This window comes from Pan troglodytes, chromosome 12 (assembly GCF_028858775.2).
Source record: "Pan troglodytes isolate AG18354 chromosome 12, NHGRI_mPanTro3-v2.0_pri, whole genome shotgun sequence".
NCBI lineage: Eukaryota > Metazoa > Chordata > Mammalia > Primates > Hominidae > Pan > Pan troglodytes.
Genome location: NC_072410.2, coordinates 75872477 through 75897463, shown reverse-complemented (window position 1 = coordinate 75897463; position 24987 = coordinate 75872477). Strand labels below are relative to the sequence as shown.

General features: G+C 47.2%; 1 long non-coding RNA gene across 1 annotated transcript; it reads left to right on the top strand.

The window, feature by feature from the left end:
* The first annotated feature begins 3188 nt into the window (after positions 1-3188).
* On the top strand, positions 3189-24238 carry LOC741170 (uncharacterized). Its single transcript, XR_001715761.4, has 3 exons — positions 3189-3504; positions 12907-13007; positions 14831-24238. It is a non-coding gene; the product is annotated as an uncharacterized LOC741170 (long non-coding RNA).
* The last annotated feature ends 749 nt before the right edge of the window (positions 24239-24987 follow it).

Here is a 24987-nt window from a genome sequence, read left to right as displayed (position 1 = left end):
AGGAACCTCTGTTCATGTGTCTTACTTCACTAGCTTTGTCTGTGGCAGTTGGGGATAGGAAGTGATGGTCCATGACTGACAGGTAATATGAAGAGCCGGGTTAAACTGAGCTGAACTGAGCTAAAATGAGTTGAGTAGAGCTTAGTTGAACCAAGCTGAGCTGAGTTGAGCTGAGCTGGGTTGAGCTGAGTTGAGTTGAGCTGAGTTGAGCTAAGCTGAGTGAAGATGAGTTGAGTTCAGCTGAGCTGAGCTGAGATGAGTTGAGTTCAGCTGAGCTGAGCTGAGTTGAGCTGAACTGAGCTGAGCTGAGTTGAGTTGAGTTGAGCTGAGCCAAGTTGAAATGAGCTGAGCTGAGCTGAACTGAGCTGAGTTGAGCTGAGTTGAGTTTAGTTGAGCTGAGCCAAGCTGAAATGAGCTGAGCTGAGCTGAGCTGAACTGAGCTGAGTTGAGCTGAGCTGAGCCGAATTGAGCTGAGTTGAGCTGAGCTGAGCCTAATTGAGCTGAGTTGAGCTGAGCTGAGCCAAGGTGAGTTGAGCTGAGCTGAGCTGAGCTAAGCTGAGTTGAGCTGAGCTGAGCTAAGCTGAGTTGAGCTGAGCTGAGCTGAGCCGAGCTGAGTTGAGTTGAGCTAAGCCAAGCTGAAATGAGCTGAGCTGAGCCAAATTGAGCTGAGTTGAGCTGAGCTGAGCCGAATTGAGCTGAGTTGAGCTGAGCTGAGCCGAATTGAGCTGAGTTGAGCTGAGCTGAGCTGAGTTAAGCTGAGCTGAGTTGGAAAGACAAATCCTACCCTCTTAGAATCCCTGGGGATGAGGCACCCTTTCTGATGCCAGAGATTGAGTTTGTTATTCTCAAAACTGTTTCTGGCAACTGAGAAAGAGTCATGCTTTACTTGTGATGAGACATCCCTGAAAAGCACATCTAGGTCCTCTCTGATCCTCAGAGGAGCACTCTCACGAGTGTTCCTATAAAGCCCCTCCCTCTGGCCAGCCCCTGGGCCGCCCCCTTGTCCTGTGCACCTTCCCACCCCTACTCCTCATCCCCACGTCTCCTCTCTGCTATCACTCCTCTTGTCCCATGGATGGGAATGACTTCCCAGAGCCTTCTCCATGGGCCCCTCAGGAACAACTCTGCTCCAAGAGCTTCTGCATTTACCCACCCATACATTATCTCCATTTGCTGTGTTTGTCCCTGGGTCGTTTTCCCTGAATAATTGTGAGTACTATGTAAGAGAGTCTTGTAATTCTTTTGTGTCTCCCAGAATACTGAGTTCCATATATAACAGTATATAATAGGTGCTCAATAAAGGCTTACCTCATATCTTATAGTGTACTTTTAATTAATGTACTTATTTGGCTTGGGAAGTCTAAGATCAAATATAGTGTAGTTTTTTTTTTAAAGTTTGTGTTAAAACAGGTATGTCCTCAGCTTATATCTTAAGATGTATTACTGAGAAATGTGTTTTTACTCTAACTCCAGGCTTGAGTGCTCTGAAGTTAATGAAGAGCAGTGAACTAAGAGTAAGGATATTAAGACCATGACCCAGCCCTGCCACCAATTTGTGTGCGATCTAACATAAATCATGTAACCTTTCTCCACATTTCCCTACCTGTGCAGCAGGTCAGCACCTAGTCTTACGGTGTTGCAAGCATACAATGGCACAAAGTTTTGGATGAGCTTGTTAAATGCTGAATACATGAAGGAGATTATTATTCTAAGGGGCACACGAAGAATTTATTCAACAAAGCTGTATTGATGATTTACTCTCTGCATCAGCTCCTGGGACTGCAAGTATAAAAGTGATTCAGACCTTGCCCTTGGGAAGCCGGGGAGAGACTCAAATAGCTAACAGCAGGGTAAGTAAGCCTTATAGTGAAGTGCCAGGAACAGAGGGGAAGGAGGCAGGAAAGTGTGGGAGAGGGGTGTAGAAGGGAGCAGCATTTGAAGAGATATCAAAGAAGTCACCAGATGTCACCAGAAAGAAGGGGAATAGGCAGTAGCATATTCCTGACAGCGTGCTGAAGGCTGAAGGCCTGGCAGGGCAGTGAGCGATGCCTTGTAGCTGCAGCAGCAATGATCAGGGTGATGAGGCTGTGTGGAGGTGACCAGAGGCCCAAAGAGATGGCAGCAGTGGCTGTGAGGCTGCAAGCTCTGTTACTCGAGTGGGGTGTGGTGGGGCGGGAGTCGTGTGGCCTGGGGGAGGTGTCAGAACTCCTTGGGCCTCTGGCCAGGTGCAGGCTCTGGCATGGCCTGGAACTACTGGGTGAGCGGGCAGCCCAGGCTCTCTAGGGAGCTCTGTTGGCCATGGGCAGAGGCACAAGGCCTGGTCCTTCCCACTCTAAGGAGCTGCAAAGACAGAGAAGGCCAGGGGGACCCCGGGGCTTGCAGGTAGGAGGTAGAGAGGAGGCTCAGGGCCAGATTCTTCTCCTGCTTCCCAGGTAATGTGAAGCTCTCTCTCCTTCCGGACTGCACTCGCCTCGCCTTCCCTCTGCACGTGTTGAGTTCTTCCTGCCTCTCCCCGGCTAGGGCCTGGCTTCCACATCACTCTTCTGTGGGCCCTCCTTCCCCCTGGTCCTCTTTGCTGTTCTCCATTCTCTATCACAGTTTGTTCCTTTCAGGGCACTTAACACAATTTGTCCATGTTGGGCTTTCTAGCTCTTCTCTCCCCACACAAGTGTCAGTTCCATGAGGGTGGGGACTTCATCTCGTCCCAAGGCATTGCCAGTGCCTGGCACACAATGTGTGGCATACAATAGGTGCCAAATAACTGAATCAATGGTCTGGCCATGCAGCATGACTTCAAGAGCATAGCATTTGGACATACAGTATTGTCTCCGGGTTAAAGGAGGGATCCACGTCCACTACAGTAGAGACCAAGAGATTGGGGTCTCACTGTTACTCTGAAAGATAAGTCACATTAAGTGTCAGCTCTCCTCCCCTTCTAGTACAGAGCACTCGATAATCCAGAGTGGATTCAGTCCTAAATCCAGCCTGGTTAAAGGACACCCAGGCTTGCACATATAAGGGTCTCTCAGCGGACCCCAGCCAGCTACAGAATATGGGAAGAACAGGCTTCAATGGGCAAAAGCTGCCGTTTCTTTACTTAGCAATACATGTGTCTTTCTAAATAACAGATTTAAATAAGTAAGGCAAACTGTGAAAATATGTGGTTAAAAATGTAAGGGGTGGGGTGGGAATAGAGAATCTAGCAGATGGTTGCCGTGCCTCCCTCTGTGACAGGTGGGATAGAATCATCTGCATGAGCACATCGCTAAAGGTCTTCTTTTTCATGGGCACATTTATTGGCATACTGTAGAATGAGCCCTGTACATTCAAATAGCAGAGTCGGCCCAGCCCAGAACAGCTCTGGAAAGGAAGACCTTGGCCTTGGCTGTGCCTCACTTATGACAACAGAGCTGCCCCTCATCAAAAAGAGGAAAAGGAGAGAAAATCAGAAATGCCTGGTCAAAAGCGAAGGTGGGGCAAGCAGACCTGAAGCTAGTCCTTGGGGTGAGTGGCTGAGTCACAGCATCCCACACACATGCCACCTCCTACAGCCCCTTGGCCTTCTGCCCATACAGGCTCCCAGCCCACGGCTCACTGGTCACTCTGCTTGCCGATGGCCAGAACCACACGCTGCAGGTGACCCTTGGGAAGACCCCGCCTGGGCCACTCATTGGTTCGTGTGAAGAGTCTTCTGTCCCCAGCCAGGCGGTGCCCTGCTTGGAGGCAGAGGCCAGGCGATGTCCTCCAGTGTCCCCGTGGCCAGTCATCGGCTGCCCCTGTCCAAGGCATTTCCACAGGCATTTCCTGCCACACTTGGGCACATTTCCCAACATGCTCATCCGTTTGGGGACAGGCTCCATGGGTGGGGTCACTTCTCATTAGCGTTTCTCCCTCTGTGGTTCCCACTGCCTGTCCTGAGCTGGCCCCCTCATCTGTGAGTGCAGAAGCCTGGAAGCCTGAGCTCATCTGCCTGGATGATGGCAGGGCGAGCTCTCCTAGGGACAAATCATGAGCTCAGGGATGCCTGCCATGTATCCTGCTCGTCTGGGCAGGCCCTGCTAAACCCTATGTGTGCACAGTTGTGTTAAAGCCTTACAACCACTCCAGGAGGTGGTGTCGTCATCACCATCCTCAATCTTCATTTCACTTATAAGAAAACAGAGACATAGAAAGACATTGGCCGAGGTCACAGAGTTGGTCATGGTGGGCCAGGATTCAAACTCCACCAGTCCGACCTCCTGCTTTCTGCTCTAAACTCCAACTAGTCTGCAGTGGTATTGTATACCCCACCCTGACCTCACCTGTCTCACAATGTCACAGGCACCTGTGTGAAGGCCACAGGACAAGTGCAGCCTCCAGGCAGGAGGCTGCCTCTTGGCGGTGGTGCCCTTGGTCAAGTCACTGCCCCCTGCTGAGCCTCTGGGCTCTAATATGGGGTTTATGATAGAAGCTGCCTCCTTAGGGGATTGGGAGAATTAAATACGCTCATCTGTGTGAAGGCTTAGAGCAGCGCCTGGCACTGGGAGCACTCAGTAGCACGAATCGTTATCACAGTTATTAATAATATGATTGTTCCCAAGGGAACATTCCAGGTCTGTCTGACCTCCTCTCCTCTCCAGGAGGAGGCATCTGTGCATTGACTACCAACATCTCTCTTTTTAACTAATTGCTCCATCTCATTCTTCCACCTTCTCCATTTCTCCTCCCAACCCTGACATGCCATTGAATCTGTTTAATTCAAGCAAATGCTCAGAGCCCCAGATCCCTGAATGCGACAGATTGAGAGGGTGGGGGTGGGGGTAGAGAATGGAGGAGCTTGTGTAATAGGACATAAATAAACTTGCACATGCTCTTCTTTTTAATTGCAGATTCTATCCCATCGCGGGGCAATTTTTATTTTGCCTTCTCTTGAATAAGTGGGAAGATGTTTTATTCATGTGTATCTTCCCAGCACGCAGCCCAGTAGGTGCTCAATGTGCGCTGAATGAGTCGGTGCATTCGGTTCGGCTCCAGCCAACACGTATGCCAGGCGCTGTTGTAAGTGCCTCACATATACAAGCTCATTGAATACTCTGGTGCCGTTTTAAAGTCCTGGAGCTGAGCGCTCTAAAGTCCGGCCAATAAAGGAAATGTGTGCCACCCTCCTGATGGACATACCACTGAATCTCCAGCATGAGCTGTGTGGCTCCCGGTTCCTCCCCGCTTGCTTGTGGCACTGCTCCCCTCTAATATTTAGGAAGAGAGTTTCAGCACAAACTTCCAGCTGGGTGAATGGTGGGGCCTGAGGGACGGTGACAAAGCTGAACACACACCTCGAGGGACCTCCACGTTTTCCAGTAGGGTTTGATTTGAACAGTGCCAAGAAATCCCCTCAGATTGCTGGAAACTGCAAACCATGGAGGCTTAACACACCATGCCTCTGCCTGGCCAGACAGGCCTGGGTTCAAATCCCAGTCCCACCACGTGTGGAGCCAATTCCTCGCTGAGCCACAGCATCCTCCGGGGTGGAGCAGGGCACACACCCTGCCTCGTGGGACTGTGGCAATATTACCCAGCTCACCGTGTGACATTTAGTGGGCACCTTCCTCACTCTGACAGCCAGCTGAGCACAGGCCACTAAGGAAAGAAGAATTCTGAGGGAGAGAGAAGAGGCCAAAGAAAGACAGAAAGGATGCCTCCTCCAAGAGCAGTCAGGCCGGGGTGGGACAGGGTGGTGGGCGGAGGTTGGCCAGGAGAGAGCCATTTACCGGCACAGTCAACAAACAAGGATTGGGAATATAAAGCTCGGCATTGTGCTAAGTGCTGAGGAAGTAAAAAGGAATTTTTATTTATAATTTATACCCCACCTACTTCCAAAGAGAATTTTGAAGGTGACTCACAATGAAAACCACATATGCAGCAAGATCACGAAAATAGAAATAGAAAATCAAGTCCATGGAGATGAAGAAAGGAAACCCATATTTATTTACCCCAGGTGCCGTGTCCTTGAATGCACTCCATCATTTAGTCCAGCAACCCCATTTTACAGATGAGGAAGACAGGCAAAGAGGCATGTCCAGGGCAGGCAAAAGTGCAAGCAGGGCTGACTTCTCCAATAGGCGCAGGGCCCAGGATACTCTTAGGGGCCCACTAAAATGTTTTAAAATTTCTTTTAAAATCAGAAGAAGAGAAGAGAACATTGAGGTTGAAAAAATGTTTTAATATATGATATTAATAGATTCGTCTTTATGCCAACACAATAGTAACATATATTTAATCTTTTAATGGGGGAGGGATTCCACAACTATAAAAGTGCCTGGAGTCTACAAAAGTCACAATCCAGCCCAGGCCACAAACCCAGGCCAGCCAAACTCCAACACTTGTGCCCCTTCCACACTTGTGCAAGAACATTTGTTGTCACTGAATGTAACATGCGAGTCAGCTCTGCAGCTGAAAAGAGGCCACAATGAGATAAATCTTAGTTTCATAAAAAGGATGTGCAGTGGGGAAACATTTACTCACACTACAATGCAATTGTGGGGAAAAAGTGTAACTTTTACAATTTTCTTTCTTTCTTTTTTTTTTTTTAGCGATGGGTTCTTGATGTGTTGCCCAGGTTGGACTAAAACTCCTGGGCTCAAGTGATCTGCCTGCCTCTGCCTCCCGAGTAGCTTACATGCCACTACACCTGGCTAAAATTTTCTTTATAATGAATGTCTTCTTATCAGTTTCACTGGGAAGCAGGCGGGTAAAATCCTAAATTGTATCCAATTTGGTAAATTTCAAGCTTGATTTAGTAATCAAAATTGTCTTTCATAGATAACTTGGCTCACTCACGTAAATGTCAGCCTTTTGGAGACTGCTCTCTCTGGCTGATGAATCCCCGTGTGGCAGGTGATTCCTATCAGTCTTGCACAGCCCAGGAGGGAGGCCCCTGTGTTCCCGTGGCATTGCCTGGATCTTCACAGCCTGCTCCCTGAGCTCATGACTGCTATGATGGGATGGCCCCATCTTGCTTTCTGGGGCGCTGTGCCAGGAGCTGTCGCTGGAGCCCATGGTCCCTGCCAGCTTTCCTAGTGGTCACTCAGTCCTGTCACCAGGCCTCTGCCTTTCTGCTGGCACTCTCAACACCTGCTCAGGTGCTGTCTCAGGCTCCCCTACCTCCTACTTCCTGCGCTACCTCCAGGCCTTCGTGTGGGTGCTTCTCCTGGACCCAGCGTACCTGGAGAAGGGTGCCTCCAGCCCAGACGCTCCCTGCGGCCTTCAGACATGCTTTAAAAGCATGTCTTTAAAAGCTCCCAACTTTCTAGGTTGTGCCCTGACACACTGGTGGGGAAGGTGGGGAAGGTAATAATGGTAGTGGCAGAGAAGAGCTCTGGTGCCTGATCTACCTGTTCTCTCCCTATCCCCCTTCCCCTTCCCATAGTCTATGAGGATAGAGAGATAAACTTTCCTTCATCATCTTCTAAAATGTAGTCAGCCAGGCCTACCTCTTGATGTGCTAAAAGAGGGTCAAAGGAATTTAGTAAACCTTGACTCTCTAGACATCTAGCTTCCTGTCTGAGACTCAGACATTACTCCAATGTACAAGAAACTCCAGAACAACAAGGTTTACAGGACATGAAAATGTATCTAAAGACAATTCCAGAAAGTATTAATCCCATTGCAGACATATGTTAGTTCAACAGGAGAGACTAACTATACTGACACTTAATTCCAACACAATATATTATATGAATCCTTATGTAGGGAACATCGAACAACACGATGAACACCATCTCAAATATTTATTTGGCAAACCTTCTTCCAATAGCTGTTTGTTCTATCAACCCTCAATAAAAGTAGGCCAGAACATTAGGCACTTCCCTGGTGAAAGGGGCTGATCTTGGTGAGTCTAGTTGTGCTGTATCTGGTGTTCTCACATCTGGATGCAACTTAGACACCCCAGAGACAATGGCGTAGCATAGCACATGTCGCTTCTTTCAGCCAGTGCTAGGATGTGGGAACAAAGGCACAGTCCATCTCTCTCACCCTGAAGAAGGGCAGAGAGAGCTTCAAAAAGGGATATGGGCACAGCCAAGGTCTCAACCATCACAATTTTTTTTTTGACTATTAGTTATGATTCAAACTATGAAGCAGAAATGGCTTGGGAGTTCGAGGAGGAATGGGGTTTTGAGAGGAAATGACTCAACAAATACAAAATATTGGAGAAGAGATCAGACTCCAGGATCTTCTACATTCAGGCTAGAGATATGCAACTATCAACAGTCTGGATATAGCTGGGTGGTTCATGCCCATAATCCCAGCACTTTGGGAGGCTGAGATGGGAAGATCGCTTGAACTCATGAGTTCAAGACCAACCTGGACAACATGGTGAAACCCTGTCTCTATGAAAAATACAAAAATTAGCCAGGCATGGTGGTCTGCTCCTGTAGTTACTACTCGGGAGGCTGAGGTGGGTGGAAGCCTTGAGCCGAGGAGGTGGAGGTTGCAGTGAGCTTAGATTGTGCCAGTGCACTCCAGCCTGGGCAGTAGTGCCAGACCTTGTCTCAAGAACGTAAAGTCTGGATATAAATTATGATTCTTAGTCTCACTCTAGAAGGCTGTGGGTAGTTGCTTGAGCCAGAAAGAAGATGATTGTGAGGAAAATCAAGATCTTTGCATTGGAAAGAGATCATCTCGTCCAACGAGACTTTGAGGTGGAGAAAAAAATGCACGGTTACTATCACTACTTCTATTAATATTGTACGAGAAATCCTACCCATTTCAATAAAGAAAGAAAAGGGCCAGTCATGGTGGCTCACCCCTGTAATCCCAGCACTTTGGGAGGCCGAGGTGGGTGGATCACCTGAGGTCAGGAGTTCAAGACCAGCCTGGCCAACATGATGAGACCCTATCACTACTAAAAATACAAAAATTAGCCAGCTGTGGTGGCACGCACCTGTAATCCCAACTACTAAGTGGGCTGAGGCAGAAGAATCACTTGAACCCAGGAGACGGAGGTTTCAGTGAGCAAAGACCATGCCACTGCACTCCAGCCTGAGCAACAGAGTGAGACTCCGTCTCAAAAAAAGGAAGAAAGAAAAAGAAGAAAGAAAGAAAGAAAGAAAGAAAGAAAGAAAGAAAGAAAGAAAGAAAGAAAGAAAGAAGAGAGGGAGGGAGGGAAGGAAGGAAGGAAGGAAAAGAAAGAGAGAAAGAAAGAGAAGGCTGGGTACAGTGGCTCATGCTTATAATCCCAGCACTTTGGGAGGTTAAGGCAGGAGGATCACTTGAGCCTAGGAGTTTGAGATCAGCCTGGGCAACGCATAGAGGCTCTGTCTGAAAAAAAAAAATTAGGCAGGTGTGGTGTCACGCACCTGTTGTATCAGCTACTCCGGAGGCTGAGGTGGGAGGATCATTTGAGCCTGGGCGATCAAGGCTGCATTGAGCCACAATTGTGCCACTGCACTCCAGCCTGAGCAATAGAATGACTGCCTCAAAAGAAGAAGAAAGAGGAGGAGGAGGAAAGAAAGAAAAAAATTAAGTCTTAAGTTTGGGAAAAAAAGAGAAAAAACTTTAAATATGTATAGACAATATTATTGGGAGAAGAAGGAGGAGGAGAAAGAAGAAGAAGGGAGGAGGGAAGGAAGGGGGGAGGGAGGGAGAAAGAAAGAGAGAGTGAGAAAGCAAGCAAGCAAGTTAAGGCTTAAGTTTGGGGAAAAAGAGACAAAATGTTAAATATGTAGAGACAACATTATTGTGTAAATAGAAAATCCAAGTTATTAGACCAAGTAAAAGAGTTTAGCACAATTGCTGGGTATAAAGTTAACATGCAAATAAACTTGAGTTTACTTCAATATGTGAACAGTAAACATTGAGAAAATAAAAAATTTTAAAGTGATCATTTATACTTGCAACACAAATGAAGTATTTATGAATAAGTCTAACAAAATGTATGCTAATTTTGTATAAAATATTAAATTTTATTGAGAGACATTAAAGAATGCATTAACAAATGCAGCGACTTACTATATTTATGGATGAATGAGTCTATATTGTAAATATGCCATTTTCCCCAAATTTATATGTAGATTCAATGCATCACAATCAAAATCCCAACACATTTTTGCATGTAGAATTTGGTAAGCTTATTATAAAACTCATATGAAAATGCAATAATTATAAGAAAAAGAAGGTGATGGAATTGCCCTGCCAGATATCATGACTTATTATAAAGGCATAGTAATTAAGAAAGTGTGACATTAGCACAGGCATAGAGAAATAGATCAATAAAACAGAAGAGAGAGCCATGAGCAGACCCACACATATATGGATACTTGATCAATATGACTGACTGCAGATTACAGGGGAGTGGGGAAAAGACTTTTTAAGAAATTATTCCAGGGAGGGAAAAAAAGAGCTATAGGGGGAAGAAATTGAATCTCTATTTCACACCACACACTAAAATCTCTTTAATTTGGAATAAAGAGCTAAATGTGAAAAGTAAAACTACAAACCTTTTAAAAAAAGAGAGAGAAGCAAATACCTTTGTGCTCTCAGAACAAGAATGAGATACAAAAGTAAAGAAGTAGCTAGGTGTGGTGGCTCAAGCCTGTAATCTCAGCACTTTGGGAGGCTGAGGTGAGTGGATCACCTGAATAAAGCTAGAGGAGCAGAAGTTGAAAAGGTATAAGTGAAACGAGATTGTCCATGAAATTATAATTGTTGAAGCTGAGTGATAGGTACAAGGAGATTCATCATATTATTCTATCTACTTTTGTATATGTTTGGAATTTTATCATAAATTATTTTTGAGAGAGAGACAGAGAGATCAAGGAGGGACTATAAAGAGATGAAAACAAACCACAAACTGGAACTACACATATAAGCAATGAAGGACTAATATCCAGAACACAGAAAGAACTAAAAATCAAGGGGAAAAAAACCAATTTTTTAAAGGTAACAGACTTGAACAGACAAGTCTGAAAAGTGGAAATCCAAATGGTGAAGAAACAAACAAACAAAAAGCTCAACTTCATTAATAATCTGGGAGATAAAATGTAAACCACAATAAGATACCATTTTGTACCCCCCAGATTGGAAAAATTAAGTCTGTAATACCAAGAGATGACAAGGATGCAGATGCCTCTGGGAGTATAAATTGGTACAGCCAATGTGGAAAGCAACTGGACTTGATCTAGTCATGTTGAAGACCATGTCATCCGGCAATTTTATTCCTAGATAAATATCTTAGGGCAACCCATGCATGTGCGCACCAGGAGACAAGAAAGCTTTACAACAACAACATCAGTAAGGACCAAACACTGAGAACAACTCAAATGTCCATCAGCCATAAAATGCATTAACTGTGAGCTTGTATGCTATATGAAATCTCAGCAGTGAAAATATATACAATGAAACTATAGCTATGTCAACCAAATGAAGCAAATCATCAAAGAATGCATACAGTACATTTATTTCCAAGTTTAAAAATAGACGAGTAGGTTAAACTATATGAAGCTGTATGAATTTGCAGATATTCAGCATTTTTCTCTTACAAATGGCATTTGTCATTCACTGTAGTACTGTTTAGGGGGCATACATAAATGGTAAAACCATAAAGGAAAGCAAGGTTCAATCAGACTTTTTCTGATTAACAGAAAAGTCAGGATAGTGTTACCTCTAAGAGAAGGAAGGGAGATTTGACTGAGGAAGGACCTGGGGTGTTGCTGGTGGGGAACTTCACAGGTACTAGTGATGTTCTAGTCTATTTATTTATCTCACGGGTGGTTACAAAAATATTTGCTTTATTTATTTATTTATTTACTTATTTATTTATTTATTTATTTTAGAGACAGGGTTTCACTCTGTTGCCTAGGCTGGAGTGCAGTGGCATGACCATGGTTCACTGCAGCATCCAGCTCCTGGGCTCAGGTGATCCTCCAGTCTCAACCTCCCAAGTAGCTGGTACCACTGGCATGTGCCACCATGCCCGACTAATTTTTTTATGTTTTGTAGAGATGGGATCTTGCTATGTTGCCCAGGCTGGTCGTGAACCACTGGGCTCAAGTAATCCTGCTGCCTTGGCCTCCCAAAGTACTGGGATGACAGGTGTGAGCCACCATGCGCAGCTAATATTTGCTTTAGAGTTCTGCTTTAAACTATGCATATGTTTTATGCATTTTAAATGATTTTATTTTTTAAATAAAAAGAGGAAATAAAATTTTAGCTGCCAGTTCTGAACTCAGGGCACACCAGCCAAGCAAGAGATCAGGGCACAGTTGAGAGGTAGAGAGAGCAGGCCACCTGCTGCTGAAGGATAGGGGACTCAAATCACAGATGACCTGTAGTGGTCACTCCACACACATGATTTGTCTTGCTTTGTCTTGTTTTTCCCAGATAACAATTGCTAATAGAATTATTATTCCACTCAGAATGCTAAATATGGTAAATTTATTTATCCATGACTTCACTTATAATGATATATAATAAACTACTTAAGTGTGTTTCCCCAGCAGAGGATGAGCCCCCTGGGGGCAAGAAATGGGACATTTTCATGCTTGTACTAAAGCAGAGTGCCTGACACTGTAGATCCTCAATTAAAAGGTCACTGAAAGGGTGGACTCCAGATGACTGGATGGACAGGTAGATGGATGGATAGACATCTTAATGGTTGCAGGTCTTTGTTAAATAGGGGATTTTATTTTCAGAACTAGCGAAGGGATTTTTTAAGCCTCCCATGGGGAATACAGTGGTGTTATAAAAGTGCTAGTGTGGTATAAACAGAGAGTACAGCATATTTAATGATTTAGTGAATGGGACGACAGATTCTATGTTTTGAGTGCTCCATTATGTCCCTGTCCTATTATGCTGCTGGGATTTGTCAGGCACACAGGGTGTGCCACCTCCTTGCACAGCTCCAGGGCACCTGTTCTCTTTGTGTTTTAGGTAAATAGTGTTCCTGGAGTTGTGCAGTGGGCAAGTTCTGAGCCCACCTTTGCTGGGGAGGCTCTGGAGCGACAGGCACAGCGATGGACCCAGGATGTGAGGTGAGCGTGCAGGCTGGCTCGACGCACCTCCCACCCCCTTGTCAAGGAGGGAAGCACTCAGATGACATGTTTTGGGAAACGTTTTCCTTCCTCCCTGTTTTTCCTTCTGTTTTCATTTCTTCTCGCCTACTTTCCTCCCTCCCCTTTTCCTCCTTTTCCTCCTTTCTGTCTTCCTCTTGCCCCCTTTTCCCTTCCTTCCCCTTGCCCCCCTCACTTCTCTCTTGGTCCCCTCGCCTCTCTCTGTTCCTGTCCTTGTCCTTCTTTTGTCTCCTTCTCCTTCCCAACCCCTGCACTCAGAAGCGATCTTTTGGGTCCTCTATATCTGTCTCCTACTCTCAATCGGGCAGCCCAGCAGTGAAGACATTGAAACTTAATTCTGCAACCCTCATCTCCCCTCCCTAAGAGACCAGCTCTGACTGTGGTTTTTAAGAGGCCCAATTTCCTCTGGGACCTTCACCCTGTGCACTCCCCACCCCACTGCCACCCACAATGTGCAGACCCCTTTGGGTGGCCTGGAATCTGCTCCACTAGGTGACCACAAAGCCCCTTTGGGCTGGCTTGGGAGTCCTTTCCAAAGCTGGGGGCAGGAGAGGAACCCTCTTTTTACTTCTAAATTTATCCATCCTTAGCTCCATGAGCAAATGCCCCACTCTTCCTGGACCCCACAATAGAAACACAGACTTTGGCTGCCCTTCTTTTCACCCCTAAGGAGGGCTGCTTTTGCGCTAAGGGGCATTAGAAGATCATCCTCTGCCAGGAATGCATAGATGCTTTTTCTCTGCAGACTCTGCCCTGAGCTGATTTGACCTGATTGACTGGAGAGGCAGGGATTGTGGAGCAGAGCGGGAGGAGCATAGTGGGAGGGGGTTGGGAGAGGCAGAGGGAGAAGGAAAGCTCAAAGTCCAGAATTTTAGAACCGGAGGAGGAGAAGGAAGGACCCTGTAGGATCCAGCACCCCACCCCACCCATTTCTCTGCCAGAGTCACAAGCAGTCTGCCCCCTTCCTGTGTGGGTAATTGGCAAAGCCCGGACAAGCAGGCAAGTCTCCGATTCCATCCCAGCCCAGCACCGCCCACTGCCTTATTCAGGCAAAGAGAGTTGACTGTCTTGGCAGCAAAATGAAACCTTTTGATTTACGAGGAATTCTGAGATATCTTCCAGCTGACAGTCTTTGGAGAATTGCACAAGCCCACACTTTTGTGGGGGCAGCATTTAATGAAATGAACACATGAGTTATTCGTTTTTCATTAAGGATGACATGCAGAGACTACATATCGGGATGAAAAATAGGTCCTGGCCTGGGGCTCCACAGCCTCATGATCTTGAGTGAGCAGAAGAGCCAGGAGCACCCACTTCCAGAGGCAGGGAACGGGAGGAAGGAGAGCTAACACCTTCGGAGCACTTACTGTCATTTTCATTGTCTCCCGCAATTCTCACTAGGTACTCTTGCTCCAGAGTTACAGATGAGAAAACTGAGGCTCAGAGAGAGCAAGTAACATGCCCAGAGTCACCCAGCTAGTGAGGGACAGAGGTAGGATTTCAATCCCAGGCTGCTTTGGCTCAGCTCCAACAAGCTGTCCATGCAGAAGCAGGAGGCCAACTGTGCAGGGCCTGGGGACCAGTGGTGCAGACGGGACCCACGCTGCAGACGTTCACTCCAGATGGATGCTGAAAGACAGAGGAGCCCTGAGGCCTGGCAAGGAGAACCGTAGGCTTTGGTGGTCAGCCAGGCCCGGCTGGAGGGTGGCTGAGCCTATGAAGTCTGGGAAGCAGTTGGGCCATGAAAGTGATGCCCGGCGGTCTCTGTTTTTGCTGTTTTCCAGCTTTCCAGCCTCCGAGCAACTTGGCATCTGTATGAGAAAACCCAGTCAGCCCTCATCTCAGATGCAGGTGCAACACATATGGCCGTCAAGCTGGGCAGACCTGAGTTTGAATCCTGAGCCTACCGCTCGTTAACTGTTAGACCCTGAAAAAGTGCCTCAACCTCTCTTGAGCCTCCACTTTCCATACCTGTCATGTTTATTTAACAATACCTACCTCTCAGCATTTTCATGAAAGTTTTAAGATGATATTATTATGAGTAGCAGCTGTATAACAGTAATAATAACTCATGTATACTGAGTGTATTTATATGCCCTGTACTATGCTGAGAACTTTACATACATTACCACATTACCTGACTTAACCTTCAAAACACCTCTCTGAAGAATTGCTGTTACATAACAGCCCCATTTTACCTGCAAGAAATGGAAGCTCAGAGTTCTTTGTTGCCCAGGTCACGTGGTTAGCAAATAGAGTCAGGGTCAGAATTTGAACCCTGGTCTGCGTGCACCTCCAGCCCACCAATATGAGTCTTAATGAACAAAGTACCTACCATATAGTAGACCCTTAACAAATGGGAGTTCGAGTCCTTTCTTTCTCCCCTAAATGCACAGATTTTCACAGTGCCCTCTGAGATTTGCTTTAGAGCTTGCCCACATGGAGTTTTCAGAAAGTCAGGAGAAAGCGAGGTGGTGGGTGCATCCCCCGATCCAGGGCCCCCTCCCTCCCCCCGCTCAGCCTTCCTTCCTTTTAGGGTTTGGCAAAGGCTGCTTCACTCGAGGCCTCTCATGGAGCTGGAAACAATGCGAGTTTATTTTGGCACGGCAAAGAGGGCCCGATTCCCCTTCTCTGGACGCCTCTGTGGGAAGAGGACTAGAGAATGTGGCCCAGGCCGCTGTCAGTTCCCGTTACTCTCCCCAGCACGTCCACGGCCGAGTCACAGCCATCACATGTAGCTCTGAGAAGGAAATGAGATAAGAGCTTTCTTTCCACTTCAGACTGATCATAAAATTTCCCCTCCTCTCTCCACGCTCCCCCACAAAAAGAAGTTGAACCAAGGACATGGTGCTGCCGTTAAACTGAATACTCTTGGCAGATCTCTTCTCAGTCCTGTGGGGACATCCTCACCTGGGTATTTGGCTACCTGTGGCAGATACGATAAGCAGGGCCCATGGCCAGTGTGGTGATGGAAGTCATAGACACTCAGAGTGGCAAGGGACTGTCACTGTCCTCTGATCCCAGCCCCTACCTGGCTTAGATTCAGATTCAGCCAGTATTTATCAGATGCCAACCCTGGGCCAAGCCAGGAGTGCTTTTGCATCTGTTATTTCATATTTCAGAATCCACGCAATGTTCTTTGGAAAGGCCTTACTTTCCCATCTTTACAAATGTGGAAACTGTGGCTCAGAGAGGTCAAGTAGTTGGCTCAAGATCATGACGTGAGTAGGTCAGTGGTAGCACTAGGATATGGTCTTCCAGCTCTGAGACCAAGCCCTGTCTGTCCCAGGCACAGGAGGAGTCTCTTCTACAACACTCCAGGTAGAAGATTCATCCAGACTTTGAATTCCTTGGGTGTTCCTTATTTCTAAGGAAAGTCTCATCTAAAATGTTTTTAGGGGTTGAACTAAAACCTACCTCTCTGTCACTTTCATCTATGGGTCCTATAAGTCCTAAATCTAACTCCAGGCAAACGGAAGAAAGCCAGAGCTCTGCCCTTGGCCATGTCTGTTCTTCAGAGATGAGAAGATGGCCCCAGATGACCCTTGGCTGCCCCACCCCTGTCCTAGAACCAGCCCTGCCACTTCCTAAATGTGGACTCATTTCTTAACATCTCTGAGTTGCCATCAGATGGGGGCGATTGTGTCTACGTTGCCAGATGGCTGAGGGACTCAATGAGAGGATGTCTCAAATGCAATTCCCCCAGAGCCTGCACACAATTAGCTCTCAGCCAATGGCAGCTATTGTTGTTTTATCGTCAATAGTATTTAACCTCTCCAAACCTTGGCTCCTTTTCTATGGAGTGGGAATTATAATACCTACTTTCGTTTCCCCCATCAACGCAAGTAGGCATTCCAATAATACCAACTTCACATGTCTGGGAGGAACGCACAATGATGCAGGCAGAGAGGGCTCAGAAACTATGAAAAGCAGGTCACGTGCTCTGGCACCCTGGCTGCCTTTTTGGGGAGCCTGTTTCCTGAGCCTTCTGTCCTTCACCAGAATTTTCAGGGTTGTGATGTTTTTCTCTTCAAAAGCATCTCCTCTGTAGCCCACTCCCCACCCCCAACAAACTTTTTTAAGCCAAAGAGAAAAAAAAAAAAACCATACAAATAGACAAGTGTTTAGTTGGCCAGGTGCAGTGGCTCACGCCTGTAATCCCAGCACTTTGGGAGGCTGAGGCAGGTGGATCTCTTGAGGTCAGGAGTTTGAGACCAGCCTGACCAACATGGTGAAACCCTGTCTCTACTAAAAATACAAAAAAAGTAGCCGAGTGTGGTGGTGGATGCCTGTAATCCCAGCTACTTGGGAGGCTGAGGTGGGAGAATTGCTTGAACCTGGGAGGTGGAGGTTGCAGTGAGCCGAGATCATGCCACTGCACTCCAGCCTGGGTGACAGAGTGAGACTCCGTCTCCAAAAACCAAAAACCAAAACAAAACCAAAAGAAAAGTGTTTTGTCTCTTTTTTGCCTCTGCATGCACCCTGGGGTCAGCTGGAGTCTTCCCACCCTTTACAATATAACAAGGGTGATTCAAATCCCCCATCCTGGAGGTGGTAAAACTCAAAAGACAGTTGAGGGTAGAAGATGAAATGGCACGCATCTCAAAGATAGAGAGCAGAGAAGGTGTGCAGGTGCGGAAAGGACTGCTAGTGTCCACAGGGAACCCAAGGCCACTGACCTGGAGGGTGGGAGAGAAATGGGCGGGAATCGGAGGATGTTGGGAGAGGGAGGAAGGTGGCCCACACCTCAGCTGGGAGGCCCTATTGGAGTGCACGGGCCCCTTTGCTTGAAATCCAGGAGAAGGGGGCTCCTGAGGCTAGAATTTGTGTAGTTCTTAAAAGTTTTCAGAAGCACATTTTCCCCTGTAGATTCTTTCCTGGAACAATCCCACCAAGCCTGCAAAGTAAGGAAGGAAATTGAACACGCCCCTCCTGAGCTCCTCAGGTGCACCTCGTGCTGCTGTCCCGGGGCCATCTCCCAACTCCTCCCAACCCCTCATAGCCCTGCTCTGGAGCAGGTAAATATTCCTCACGCCAGCAGGTGAGGAGGCTGGGGCCAGATGACTGCTAGTGAGGGAGCAGAGACAAGACAGGCGAGCCTGTGACAGAGCGAGACCCTGTCTCAAAAAACAAAAACAAGACATGTGAGCTTGGACTCCAGTGTGGAATCCCATGTCCGCTCAGTGCACCTTTCTCCCGCTGAAAGTACAAGAGGAGAGGGGAAACCCACAGGTGGAGCTGACCATGAGGACTGTCACAGGTGAGCTCAGGGGCTTGGGCGCCACCCCACAGGCCATGGGGGGCTGCTGACCAACTCTGGGAGTGACATCATGAGGAATGTGGCATTTTAGGACAGTTGCCTTCTTAATGAAGAGGACTCTTCTGAGTCTGGTGTAGCCAGGGGTAGCAGGAGCCAGCTGACATGGGTATGAGGGCTACTCCCTGACCCTCTCGGGAGGGTGTTACTAGCAGCAGCCACTGCAGCGCTGAGCCCCAGAAACACCACTGTGGAGGCTTACAGTGCCTTCTCGGAGCTACCCAGCTTTCCTTCACCAGGGGCTGGTCCTTGGTTCCCACCTGCTGCCATTCTTCCAGCTTTGAGAGGCAAACCCAGAAATCAGCCCTCCAGCTTCCTCTACCAAGAAGACTGGCAGTTACAACCCTGGCTCTGTGGGGCTTCTCTTGCCCTCTCTTCTGACTGCCCCACTTGGCTCCAGGTGAGGGTGAGAGGAAGCTGGAGATGGAAGATGCAGCTGGGGGAACTCACCAGGCAGGTCTCAGGTGAGAAGGGTGGGTGGGGAACCCGGCCCTGGCCCAGAGAACTGGAACTGTCCAGCAACCCTGGGGAAGGTGAAAAACCACCACTGAGTAGGCAGTGACCTGTTGGGTGTCGGTGAGGGGAGCCCATGGGCTGCAAAAGGCACATTGGGGTCTCCCTCTTCCCATTCACACTTCACCCTCCAGTCACCCCAGCTTGGCCCAGGGCCAGGCAGGGGAGGCGCTGATCGGTCATCAGTAATGCCGCGATCACAGTTTTCAGAGCTCCTTCCCTGCCTTAGCCTTCTTGATCCCTCAACAGCTCCTTGCAGGAGGGAGGTAGGGCAAGCTTTGTCTTAGTTTACAGATATGGAAACTGAGGCTCAGAGAGCTCATATGACTTCTCAAAGCCATGCAGTTGATGAGGGACAGAGTGAGGTCTAAATGCAGGACCTCCCAAGAATGGTGGACTTTTCCTCTCTGCCTTGTCCCCCCACTTCCTCTGTCAACTCTAGGAAAATTGGTCTGGGGACCCCTGCAAAGGCACAGATGGGAATAAGCACCTTGGTCAAAGGATGATAAGGAAAATGGTGGACAGATGGGTTGAAGAAGGATTGCTTGATTGAATTATTGAGACCTTATTTCCCTGAGCCTCCATCAGGTGATCCTTATATCTGTCCTGGAACACTAGACCACCCAGAAACAGGTGCAGCAGCCCAGGTCAGCCCAGGCTGCTCAGTCTGCTCCTCCTCTTGCCTCTCCTCCTCCAGGGAACTCTTTGAATAAGAGGACACCAGATCATGCCTGCAGTTCCAGACCAGGGTGAGGTTGAAACACTTATGCTTCCTATTTAAAGCCACATCTCATTCATCATTTCAGCACCAATCAGCAATTAAACCTGATTCAATGGAGCCCTGACAGCTAATTTAAACCGAGCCTCACAATCGGCCTGACACTGGCTATTTAAGACTCTGTCCTGGCCTCTGGGGCCTTTCGGAACCAGGACTGTTTGTCCTGCCAAGAGCAAAGCCCCACCCGCTGTGGCCTGGATCCCCATGTATGTAGTGTGCAGGGTCTGTTCCAGCCATCACTGTCTCTGCCCGGCTCCCTATAGGGCTGTGGGAGGGTTCTGGGAGAGGTTGGGAATGCCAGGAGGAGGAATTGGTGAAGCGAAGAAAAGGCAAAAGCCCACTGAGAGGTCTAATGAGCCCCAGGTGCACACACTTGTGTTGTGTGTGGCTTTCTTCAGGCCCTGGGCAAATGTGGCAGCCTGGGGTGTATTGGGAGCATCAGAACCCAGGTCAAGTCCTGACTCTGCAATCCATAAACCAGTTCCGTGACCTTGCCCAGGTCCTTCCTTAGTTTCCTCACCAGTGTGGTGAGAATAACAAAGATCTCTTCTCAAACCGTCTCCCTGGGAGTTAAGAGATTCCCCCATATCCGGTGATCCCAGGTAAAGCACATGGAAAACCACCAAGTCCTAAAGCATAGAAGTTCTGAGCAGAGCAGGCCTGAGCTTGTATGGGGCCTGGTGCTGTGGGGCACCATGGCAGATTCCAGCCTGTGGTCATTATTGGGTTGCCTGGTGTCCCTATGGCTCTCTAGCACTGATGGAAAACAGCCTTATATCACTACGTGTGGACAATAACCCCTCCAGGCTGAGAACTTGGTTTTCAGACTTGTGTAGTCAGAGACCTCTTCCTGAAGGCAGTGTACTTGAGCCAAGCTTTGGAGGCTGCAATAATTGAGTAAGTCGGCCAGGCTCACACCTATAATCCTAGCACTTTGGGAGGCCGAGGCAAGTGGATCACCTGAGGTCAGGAGTTCGAGACTAGCCTGGCCAACATGGTGAAACCCCATCTTTACTAAAAATAAAAATAAAAAAAATTAGCTGGGCATGGTGGTGGGGGCCTATAAGCCCAGCTACTCGGGAGACTTAGGCAGGAGAATCGCTTGAACCCAGGGGGTGGAAGTTGCAGTGAGCCGAGATCGTGCCACTTCACTCCAGCCTAGGTAAAAGAGCAAAACTCCATCCAAAAAAAAAAAAAAAAATTGAGTAAGCCTAGAATGAGGGAAGCCAAACCAGGCAGAGCCACTTAGAGCTAGTAGAGCTTCCACAGCCATTTCCTACTGGATCCTCAAACACTCCTTTTTGAGCACATTGAGAGTTTCAAAGATCAGATGGTTGTAGATGTGTGGTATTATTTCTGAGGGCTCTGTTCTGTTCCATTGATCTATATCTCTGTTTTGGTACCAGTACCATGCTGTTTTGGTTACTGTAGCCTTGTAGTATAGTTTGAAGACAGGTAGCTTGATGCCTCCAGCTTTGTTCTTTTGACTTAGGATTGACTTGGCAATGCGGGCTCTTTTTTGGTTCCATATGAACTTTAAAGTAGTTTTCTCCAATTCTGTGAAGAAAGTCATTGGTAGCCTGATGGGGATGGCATTGAATCCATAAATTACCTTGGGCAGTATGGCCATTTTCACGATATTGATTCTTCCTATCCCTGAGCATGGAATGTTCTTCCGTTTGTTTGTATCCCCTTTTATTTCATTGAGCAGTGGTTTATAGTCTCCTTGAAGAGGTCCTTCATATCCCTTGTAAGTTGGATTCCTAGGTATTTTATTCTCTTTGAAGCAATTGTGAATGGGAGTTCACTCATGATTTGGTTCTCTGTTTGTCTGTTATTGGTGTATAAGAATGCTTGTGATTTTTGTACATTGATTTTGTATCCTGAGACTTTGCTGAAGTTGCTTATCAGCTTAAGGAGATTTTGGGCTGAGACGATGGGGTTTTCTAGATATACAATCATGTCATCTGCAAACAGGGACAATTTGACTTCCTCTTTTCCTAATTGAATACCCTTTATTTCTTTCTCCTGCCCGATTGCCCTGGCCAGAACTTCCAACACTATGTTGAATAGGAGTGGTGAGAGAGGGCATCCCTGTCTTGTGCCAGTTTTCAAAGGGAATGCTTCCAGTTTTTGCCCATTCAGTATGATATTGGCTGTGGGGTTGTCATAAATAGCTCTTATTATTTTGAGATACGTCCCATCAATACCAAATTTATTGAGAGTTTTTAGCATGAAGGGCTGTTGAATTTTGTCAAAGGCCTTTTCTGCATCTATTGAGATAATCATGTGGTTTTTGTATTTGGTTCTGTTTATATGCCGGATTACGTTTATTGATTTACATATGTTGAACCAGCCTTGCATCCCAGGGATGAAGCCCACTTGAGCATGGTGGATAAGCTTTTTGATGTGCTGCTGGATTTGGTTTGCCAGAATTTTATTGAGGATTTTTGCATCAATGTTCATCAGGGATATTGGTCTAAAATTCTCTTTTTTTTGTTGTCTCTGCCAGGCTTTGGTATCAGGATGATGCTGGCCTCATAAAATGAGTTAGGGAGGATTCCCTCTTTTTGTATTGATTGGAATAGTTTCAGAAGGAATGGTACCAGCTCCTCCTTGTACCTCTGGTAGAATTCAGCTGTGAATCCGTCTGGTCCTGGACTTTTTTTGGTGGGTAAGCTATTAATTATTGCCTCAATTTCAGAGCCTATTATTGGTCTATTCAGGGATTCAACTTCTTCCTTGTTTAGTCTTGGGAGGGTGTATGTGTTGAAGAATTTATCCATTTCTTCTAGATTTTCTAGTTTATTTGCGTAGAAGTGTTTATAGTATTCTCTGATGGTAGTTTGTATTTCTGTGGGATCGGTGGTGATATCTCCTTTATCATTTTTTATTGCGTCTATTTGATTCTTCTCTCTTTTCTTCTTTATTAATCTTGTTAGCGGTCTATCAATTTTGTTGATCTTTTCAAAAAACCAACTCCTGGATTCACTGATTTTTCTGAAGGGCTTTTTGTGTCTCTATCTCCACTTGCCACTGAGAGCTTAAGACAGCAGGACACTGGCTGGGCTCTCCTGATATCACTTGCTCTGCCCCATTCTGCCCCATCCAAAGAGCAGGGAATACCAGAAGTAGGGGGTAGGGAAACAGGAGATGGGAAAGTGGAAGGACTCCAGCAGGGGTCCTTCGTCTACATTCCTAGTGCAGACCCTTCTGGAAGGAAAAATACATACAAAAGGTGCAGTTGGGAGGCTGAAGGGCACCACCCAACCCTACCACTGCCAGGAACCTGAGCTGCCCCCGACAGAGTGAGAGCGGTCTCATGGGTCCCCAAGCTCTCTGTGTGGCAGGAAACAATAGCCACTTTTCTGGGGCCTCCAAGGAGAGGAGGAGTGAGATCACACCTGGGGAGGGTGAAGGCAGAAATACAGGATATGAGCATCCTCCCAGGGGAGCATGCGGAGCCAGGAGCAAGGCCTGGGGCTGGCTGCCTCCTCCCCAGTGTCCCTCCTTCATCTAGGTTCCTGGGCCACACACTCTGGACTACCTGCCTCTGCTGGGATTCTTCAAGGGTCTCACAGACCCAAGTAGACTGTAAGCTGCTTGAAAGCAGGTCCACGGCATCAGACTGTGGTTCAGGGCTCGGGTCCTGGAGTAGGGCAGGCCAGAGGCTGACCTACTTACTAGCTGTGTGATTTTAAGCCAGTCCCTTAACCTCCTTGAGATTCTCCTGTGCAATGAAGATAAAAATAGGACCTATCTCATGAGATCATTGGGAAAAGTAAATGAGTTAATCAGAGTAAGTGCTTAACAAAAATATGTCCATTGCATGTGCCCCCAGAGCAACTAGCACCAGCCTCAGCATGGAGCAGGACTTCAGTTCCAGCAGCGAGGACTGAGATCAGACACAAGAGAAAGCTCCCTGATGAGGTGGGGTGATTCTAAAACGAAGGGCGGAAATTATCTGGGGAATTTCCTTCCCGTGAAGCCTCAGGAACATGCCAGTCCCCCACTTCGGTCTGTCCTGGGGGGTCTCACGCCCCTGTCCTCCTAGGGAAATCTAGATCCTCCAAACTCTGCCTGGGTTCTTCCTGGGGAGTCTTGACCCCTGCCTTGTGGTTAATGTGGGATAGGGGACCCGGGAACAGGGCTGCCTTCCTCTGGCCAAAGCCTGGCAAGCAAGTGTGGGATGGGTGCTGTCTTCCTGAGAGGGACAATAGAAGTGACAGAGCCCCCTAATTCAAGACCCTGCAGAGTTGGTGTGAGATCTTATAATATCAGTCTCTAAGCCAGTGCCTCTCAAGCTCTCTGTGGTGAAGAATCAATTTTTAAAATATATAATCAGTCACAGATCAATGCTTTTGTAAAATGCAATAAAAGTTAATTTCCAAAAAAATGATCACATACTTGGGTACCATGGTAATGTCAATGTAAAATTGCTGTAAAATTGTTCTAAGTGCTTACTCTCAATGTCTGTGCTCAGCTTATCAGCAACCAGTAACAGTTTGTACCACTGGTTTGTACCACGACAACCATGCTACACTTGGAGCTGATACTTTCATAAAGGTTAATTTCCCTCTTTTCCTTCCTGAAGTTTGACCTCTTCCTTGATTAGATAGGAGGAGGGATTCCGACAGCCCCTCACCATCTGTTTAGAACCTCTCCCCCCATTGCAGGTCCTTCCTGGTCATCTAACACCATATGCCATATGGAACAGTCCTGATTATACATATTCTGTCTCACGGGCAATGTGTTCTGATTTGGGTCTTTTTTTTTTTTTTTTTTTTTTTTTTTTGAGACAGAGTCTCTGTCACTCAGGTTGGAGTGCGATGGCATGATCATAGCTCACACTGCAGCCTCCAACTCCTGGGCTCAAGCGATCCTCCTGCCTCAACCTCCCTTGTAGCTAGGACTACAGGTGTGAGCCACCACCATAGCTGATTTTTTTTTACTTTTGTTATTTGTAGAGATGAGGTCTCACTGTGTTGCCCAGGCTGGTCTTGAACTCCTGACCTCAAGCAATCCTCCCACCTCAGCCTCCCGAAGTGCTGGGATGAGCCACCCATTCACGCAGGCATGAGGCACTGCACCTAGCTTGATTTTTTTTTCTATTGACTGCCCTACAGTAGATGTGTTCGTGAAAACGTGAGCATAGATTCTGTATTTGATGCAAAAAAGAATGAGGAGAACTGGGTCCCAAGGCAGGCAAGCCCTTCCTGGGATGGTTATAGGAACCAAAAGTGTCCTGCTGAGTGGGACACAGTGCAAAGGCTTCTGCCTGGAATTATAACAACTGCAGTTACAATTTTTTTTGAGCACCTAAGATATGCCAG